Raw genomic sequence first — 6,857 nt, forward strand, 5'->3', positions numbered from 1 at the left:
GCATTTAACTTGTTTCATTTGATGCCTGTTCTCTTTATAATTGTATAATTGTGTTCTTGTGAGATGTCATTTCCCATTATATTCTTTTTTTGATGGTAATTGTTACATAGACTTCCATCTTTGTTTTGTAGAATCTATTTTTATTTTACCTATTTGGAATATATAATCTTCATTTTTTAAATTATTTTTTCTATCCAAAGTAATAATTTATGTGTGATTTTTGTAATGGGGTTTTCCCATATCGTGTCATATTGTGATAGTTTGTTCCATTCTTTGTTCCTATACCTAGGATGACTGTGTCTAATATTTCCAGTCATTATTATTTATATAGTTTATCTAAAATGAATCAATCTTTTTTTACTGCATTGAGTCAACTGATGCTTATCTAAACAGAGATGATGATTCCCAGTCAAATTACACAATTCTTTAAATGTGGTAGGAAGGAAATGAGGTAAAATTTCTCATTTGACTTTAGCCAAAAAAATTCCTTCTCTTGGGGGCCGGCCCGGTGGTGCAGCTGTTAAGTTCCGACTTTCCACTTCTTGGGGGGGGCCCAGGGTTCACTGGTTCGGATCCCGGGTGCGGACATGGCACTGCTTGGCACACCATGCTGTGGTAGGCGTCCCACATATAAAGTAGAGGAAGATGGGCATAGAGGTTAGCTCAGTGCCAGGCTTCCTCAGCAAAAAGAGGAAGAGTGGCAGTAGTTAGCTCAGGGCTAATCTTCCTCAAAAAAAAAAAAAATCCTTCTCTTGGAAGATTGCTTTGGCGGTGGTGCAAACAACCTTAGGAGGGATGGATGCCGAGTAGGAAAGGAGGAAGGGAACAAAGTGACCCAGATCAGCAGAACACACTCTTGAGAATCAATGGGATAACGCATCTTGCAGCTAGATCTTTCCCATATCCAATCTTCCTAAAGGATAATCATTTTCCTGAATTGTAAAGAGAAAAAAATTAAAAGTAAGAAGATAGAATACGACATTAGTATCCTAATTACCTCCAAGTGTGCTCTCCAGTGTGGCACTGGAAGCAGTTGTAACACATGGAGACAATTACATTTTTATTTCTGTTTGGTGGGCATCTCCTTTGCCTAATGTTTTATTTTTCAACTGAAAATCATATTCATTTTTATATCTGTCAGATAGGTAGCCATTCAGCATTTATATATCTGTATATATCTGTATCTATCTATCTATATAATCCTGTAAAGCAGCAAATCTTTTGAACAACTTCATTTCAACAGGGTTTTATCTTTTATCAACTGCCTTCTTTGTCCTTATTGATATGAAAATGTTAAAATATAACATTATTTTATTATAAATGTGCATTATTATATTGGCATTTTCTTTGGATGTTAGCATTTTTTTGGCCCTCCTTCAATTTGGTGAATGCTTCCTTTATTAGTGCATTTAAAAAATTTGCCAGCAGTTCGTTTCAGAAGAGTGTCACTATATTTGTGTATGTATGTGCGCATGAAACTGAACTATGGTTTGTTTTTATTTGTTCTTCTGAGCAGACGTGAGTCAGGGGATGTCTTCTGGAACTGCACATTTAGACTATCTCTCATGCTTTTATAATGAATTCTATTATGAAATTTTTGCAGATACCACTGATCACATCCTTGTAAGAAATTAAAGGAAGTGTGAAATATTGTGAATACGACATCCTCTATGTCACATGTGGTGACTTGCTCTGAATTTTAATACATTCATTTCATTGATGATAAAGTAATGTGGTGGTTAAACGTATGAAGTCTGACATCAAAGAGACTTGGCTTGTGTTAAAACATTTAGGATTTTAATGATCTTGGGTAAGCTGTTTAACCACTTTAACCTTCTTCTTCATATGTAAAAAGGACAAAATACTAGCCAAATAGAATACAACAATATGCTAAAAAGAAGCTATGAAAAAGGAGACAGAAATTAATTTCAAAAATTTTTTGAAAGCTTAGTTGAGATTATGCTTGTCTATGTCTTAGAATTTATAAACACTCAATCGTACCAGCTCGTATTAATATTATTAAGTGTAAGGAACATATCAGTTCAGCCTTCAACCTTTGGATACTTTAATTTTCCAAACTTTAAATGTGAAAAAATTTTTATTAATTTAATATTATTGTTTTTGCCAGATTTGTGAACTAGTACTCGCCATACTGTTGTTTGGGGATTGAGTGTAAATGTAGATTAGTTTAACTAATGCTTCTCATATATGATGTATCAAATTTCTATTATGTGTGCTTTTATATTTCAAGACACTTGATTTTTTTGTTGTTTATTTTCCTTGAAACTAAGTTTGGGACAAGGAGGACATTTATGTCAGTGATGGAGAAATATTTCCTAGTGACCTCTCTCCTACTGACTCTTCTTTCATTTGACCTTTACTTTTCCCTTATTCAGATTTCATTAACATTTTTTTTCTTTAAAGATCGGCACCTGAGCTAACAACCGCTGCCAATCTTTTTTTTTTTTGGCTTTATCTCCCCAACCCCGTGCATAGTTGTATATCTTAGTTGCAGGTCCTTCAAGTTGTGGGATGTGGGATGCCACCTCAACGTGGCCTGACGAGTGGTGCCATGTCCACGCCCAGGATCCGAACCCTGGGCCGCCGCAGCGGAGTGCGAGAACTTAACCACTCGGCCATGGGGCCGGCCCCTTAACATTTATTTTATGCCAATTTTGTACCAATTTATTTGATACATCAATAGGTCTATATCCAAACCTGATTCAGATTTTAAAGGTCTTAGAAAATGAAAAATTTATTGTATGCCTAACGATTTGAGTATAATAGAAATGAATTATTTATTTTCTGATGCTACTTAGGTCTGCATGTGACCACGCTTGTGTAACACTAAATAGCTGGGTGAAAATGGCAATCAACTAACCTTAGAGCTGGCAATGCATTTGGTCCAGTGTAACTAACTCTTCAAGGTAGCTCCCAGAAAAGTGTACATATAAAATTAACTGAATGTAGATGGATGTTCTTAGATTTTTATATTTCCAAAATATCGTTTTCTTTATATGTTTCCTGGTATTACCTTTAGTTTTGCAATGTATCTCTTTGACCTGTCATTGCTTTGACAATGTGTCTGTCTTTATTTCTGTATGTTTATTTATTTATTTTATCACAGGGAGTGAGGTAAAGCAATCACTTTATATATAGACTGCACAATTGGATAATTTCTCAAAATGTTTACCCTGATTAAAATGTTGATAGTGAATAATTCTACCTTTTTCAAAAATTCCAGGCACGCTAGTTGTTGGTAGTATTGAAAACGAAATCAACAACATAAAAAGGCAAGTGTTGGCCACTGGATTACAGAGTTCTGATTAAAAAATTGTCCCATTTGCAACAACATGGATGGACCTTGACAGTATGATGTTAGGCGAAATAAGCCAGATAGAGAAAGACAAATACTGCATGATTTCACTCATATGTGGAAGATAACAAATACAGGATAAAGAGAATAGATTAGTGGTTACCAGAGGGGAAGGCAGTGGAGGGGTGGGTGAAAGGGATAAAGGGGCACGTAAGTATGATGATGGATAAAAATTAGACTACTGGGGGTGAGCATGATGAAATGTATTCAGAAATTGATAAAAAATAATGTACACCCCAAATTGCACATTGTTATAAACCATTATAATCCCAATAAAATTACTTGGAAAAAAAATAAATACCGCAATACTCTAAAAAAAAAAAAGACACCTAGATCATAATAGGAATTTGGTGCATATTTCTTAAACAACGAATAAATACAATTTGAATGTAAAAAAACCTAACTATGCACAGCCAATGAATTTTCAGAGTCCTTGTTAAATAAGTACAGTAATTTTAGGCATCTTGAGGGCAGGAAGGAGTTAAGTATTGTAATTGAAAGGTGATATTTTCCTGTTGTATCTGATATTTTTGAGGAAGATTAGCCCTGAGCTTACATCTGCTGCCAATCTTCCTCTTTTTGCTGAGGAAGACTGGCCCTGAGCTAACATCTGTGCCCATCTTCCTCTACTTTATATGTGGGATGCCTACCACAGCATGGCATGCCAACCGGTGCCATGTCTGCACCCAGGATCCGAACCGGTGAACCCCCAGCCACTGAAGCGAGACGTGCCAACTTAACCCCTGAGACACCGGGCCGGCCCCATATCTGATTATTTAATTGTTTTACTACCTACTAAAAGACCAGGGTAGCATTCACAAATATAATATGTTATGTAGAGTAGACAGGCAAAACTACCAAAATATATATAGTCAGCACTATTAGTGACATTTTGAATATAATTTAATCCTTTGTATCAGTACATTCCAGATCATAAATTTCTATATCTGAATGAATTTTTGAGATTATCCTGTTATATTCTATTGCATGTGAGGTATGTGCAAATTCAGTTGTGTAGAATTTTGAGATACATATTTAAAATAAGTCCTTTCCCTCTGTCTGCATCTCTTATTCTTTCTGATCAATCTCTCTGTTTTCCCCTCATTTTCATTTTCTCAAAAACATACATATATTCTTTCAGTACTTTAAATCCTATTAAACTCAATCTGAAACAGATCCATGATTGATGCAAACACAAGGTCCATGATTTGATTTTTGTATATTAAATATCAATGATATTACTTTTTGTGATGATGTAAAACTAAATTGGTCTAAGATATGTCAACTTCAATGAGCACATCATTTATTCAAATAGTTACATATAAAACCTCTTGGGCATGTCTTTTAACATGATAGATCCCTCATCCCTTTTTTTGGAATTAGGAATTAAAAAAATTCCTAAATGCTTGGTCTTGACAGGAACCATGTGCTAACAAAGGACGGAAAAGAAAAACGGAAGTTCTTTCACTGGCTTTGTCCTGCTGGCTTTCTCTGACAGGCCTCAACTGGAGCTGGTCCTCTTTGTGGTTCTTTTGATCTTCTATATCTTCACTTTGCTGGGAAACACAACCATCATCGCATTGTCCCACCTGGACCCACATCTTCACACCCCTATGTACTTTTTTTTCCTCTCCAACCTCAGCTTTCTGGACCTGTGTGACACTACCAGCATTGTTCTGCAGCTCCTGGTTAATCTCAGTAAAGAAGACAAATGTATATCCTTTGGTGGTTGTGCAGTTCAGCTGTTATATCTCTGTAGGTTTGGGAAGTACAGAATGCATCCTCTTATGATTTATGGCATTTGACTGCTCTGCAGCTGTTTGCAGGGTCCTCCACTACACAGTAATCATGCACCCCCGTCTCTGTGCCCTGATGGCTTCTGCTTCATTGTTCGTTGGTTTTGCCAACTCCTTATGGGAGTGGGTGCTCATCTTCCTTTTATCACTTTGTGGGAGAAATAGATTAGACCACTTCCTTTGTGAGGCCCCTCTTGTTCAAGCTTGCTTGTGTGGCATCACTATGAATGAATCTGAGCTCTTCTTGTCAGTGTTATCACTCTTCTTATACCTGTTGCATTAATCACGTTCTCCTATGGTCGGATTTTCAGGGCCATCTTTAAGAGTAAAGTCTGCAGCTGGCCAGAGAAAAGATTTGGGACATGTGTTTCCCACCTCACAGCGGTCACCCTGTTCTGTGGGACAGGCATCTATGCCTATCTCTAGCCCAGCAACAACTACTCTCAGGATCAGGGCAAGTTCATATCTCTCTTCTACACCATCCCATGGTCAACCCCGTTATGTATATGCTGCAGAACAAGGATATGAAAGGAGCAATGAAGAAGGTGCTTTGGAAGGACTATGACTCTAGATAACTGGTTAAGGAAGATGTGTTAATGCAAGAACTTTGAATACGAGAGTCCTTAAGACGTTTGCGTCCTGCGTGTGTCACCCTAATTTCCCCTGACAGCTCTCAAGGGAATTTCTCGCTTCATTCTCCTATGAAAGTAAGTTATTATAAACCTTGAATTCATTCCAACATCCAGAGATGCTCATTCCCTGTTCCTTAAGCATCTGCATTATATTTATCATTTTCAAAAGCTCTATAGAGCTTTCTCATTTACACTAGCATTTAGAAACATTATCCCTTTTCTACTTGCAAAAAGACATTTAAGTACATATCATAAAGGCACAGCCAAATAAGAGTGTAAGCCACTGAAACGCTGTAAGAAATATTAATATTTTAGCATTTTCTGGTAATTGCCTGAGGGATATCACTTATTCTTGCATTTTGATCATGGTCTATTACAAAGTCCGCAGGTTGACTTATCTGAGCCTTTCACAGAAGTAGGTGGGGAAACTGGGAAAACGAGCTCTAAGCTCAAAAAAAACTTGCTAACAACAATCCTGATAAAGCCATTTCGACATTAGGTCCTACAGTGACCTGACCAATGTGGCAGCCATATTATGTAGCATTAATTTCATTGTAGGCTGTGCACAGGATCACTGGATGAAGGATGTGATGCAATGCTGCCAGTGACAATGGTAGCCATTAGCTGGCAATAACACTAGGTAGTGCTTATGTAGAATTTTGTACATAGCCAAGCGGTGCCATGTCCGCACCTGGGATCCAAACCGGGGAACCCTGGCCGCTGAAGCGGAAGGTGCGCACTTAACTGCTGTGCCGCCGGGCCAGCCCATGCATCACATTTATTGATTTGTGTATGTTGGACCATCCTGCATCCCTGGTATAAATCTCACTTACTCATGGCGTATGAATGTTTTAATATGCTGTTGAATTTGGTTTGCTAATATTTTGTTGAGCAATTTTGCATGTATATTCATGAGGGACATTGATTTGTAGGGTTTTTTTTTTTTTTTTTAGTGTTTATCTGGGTTTGGTTTCGGGGTTATGCTAGTCTTGTAAAATGAGTTCTGGAACGTCCTTCATCTTCAAGTGTTTTGAAGAGCTTGAGAAGGATTGG

At 37.3% G+C, this 6,857-nt stretch overlaps 1 pseudogene; it reads left to right on the plus strand.

Moving 5' to 3' along the window:
- The first annotated feature begins 4,800 nt into the window (after window positions 1-4,800).
- Window positions 4,801-5,747, plus strand: LOC124226302 (putative olfactory receptor 2B8; annotated as a pseudogene).
- The last annotated feature ends 1,110 nt before the right edge of the window (window positions 5,748-6,857 follow it).

This window comes from Equus quagga, chromosome 15 (assembly GCF_021613505.1).
Source record: "Equus quagga isolate Etosha38 chromosome 15, UCLA_HA_Equagga_1.0, whole genome shotgun sequence".
NCBI lineage: Eukaryota > Metazoa > Chordata > Mammalia > Perissodactyla > Equidae > Equus > Equus quagga.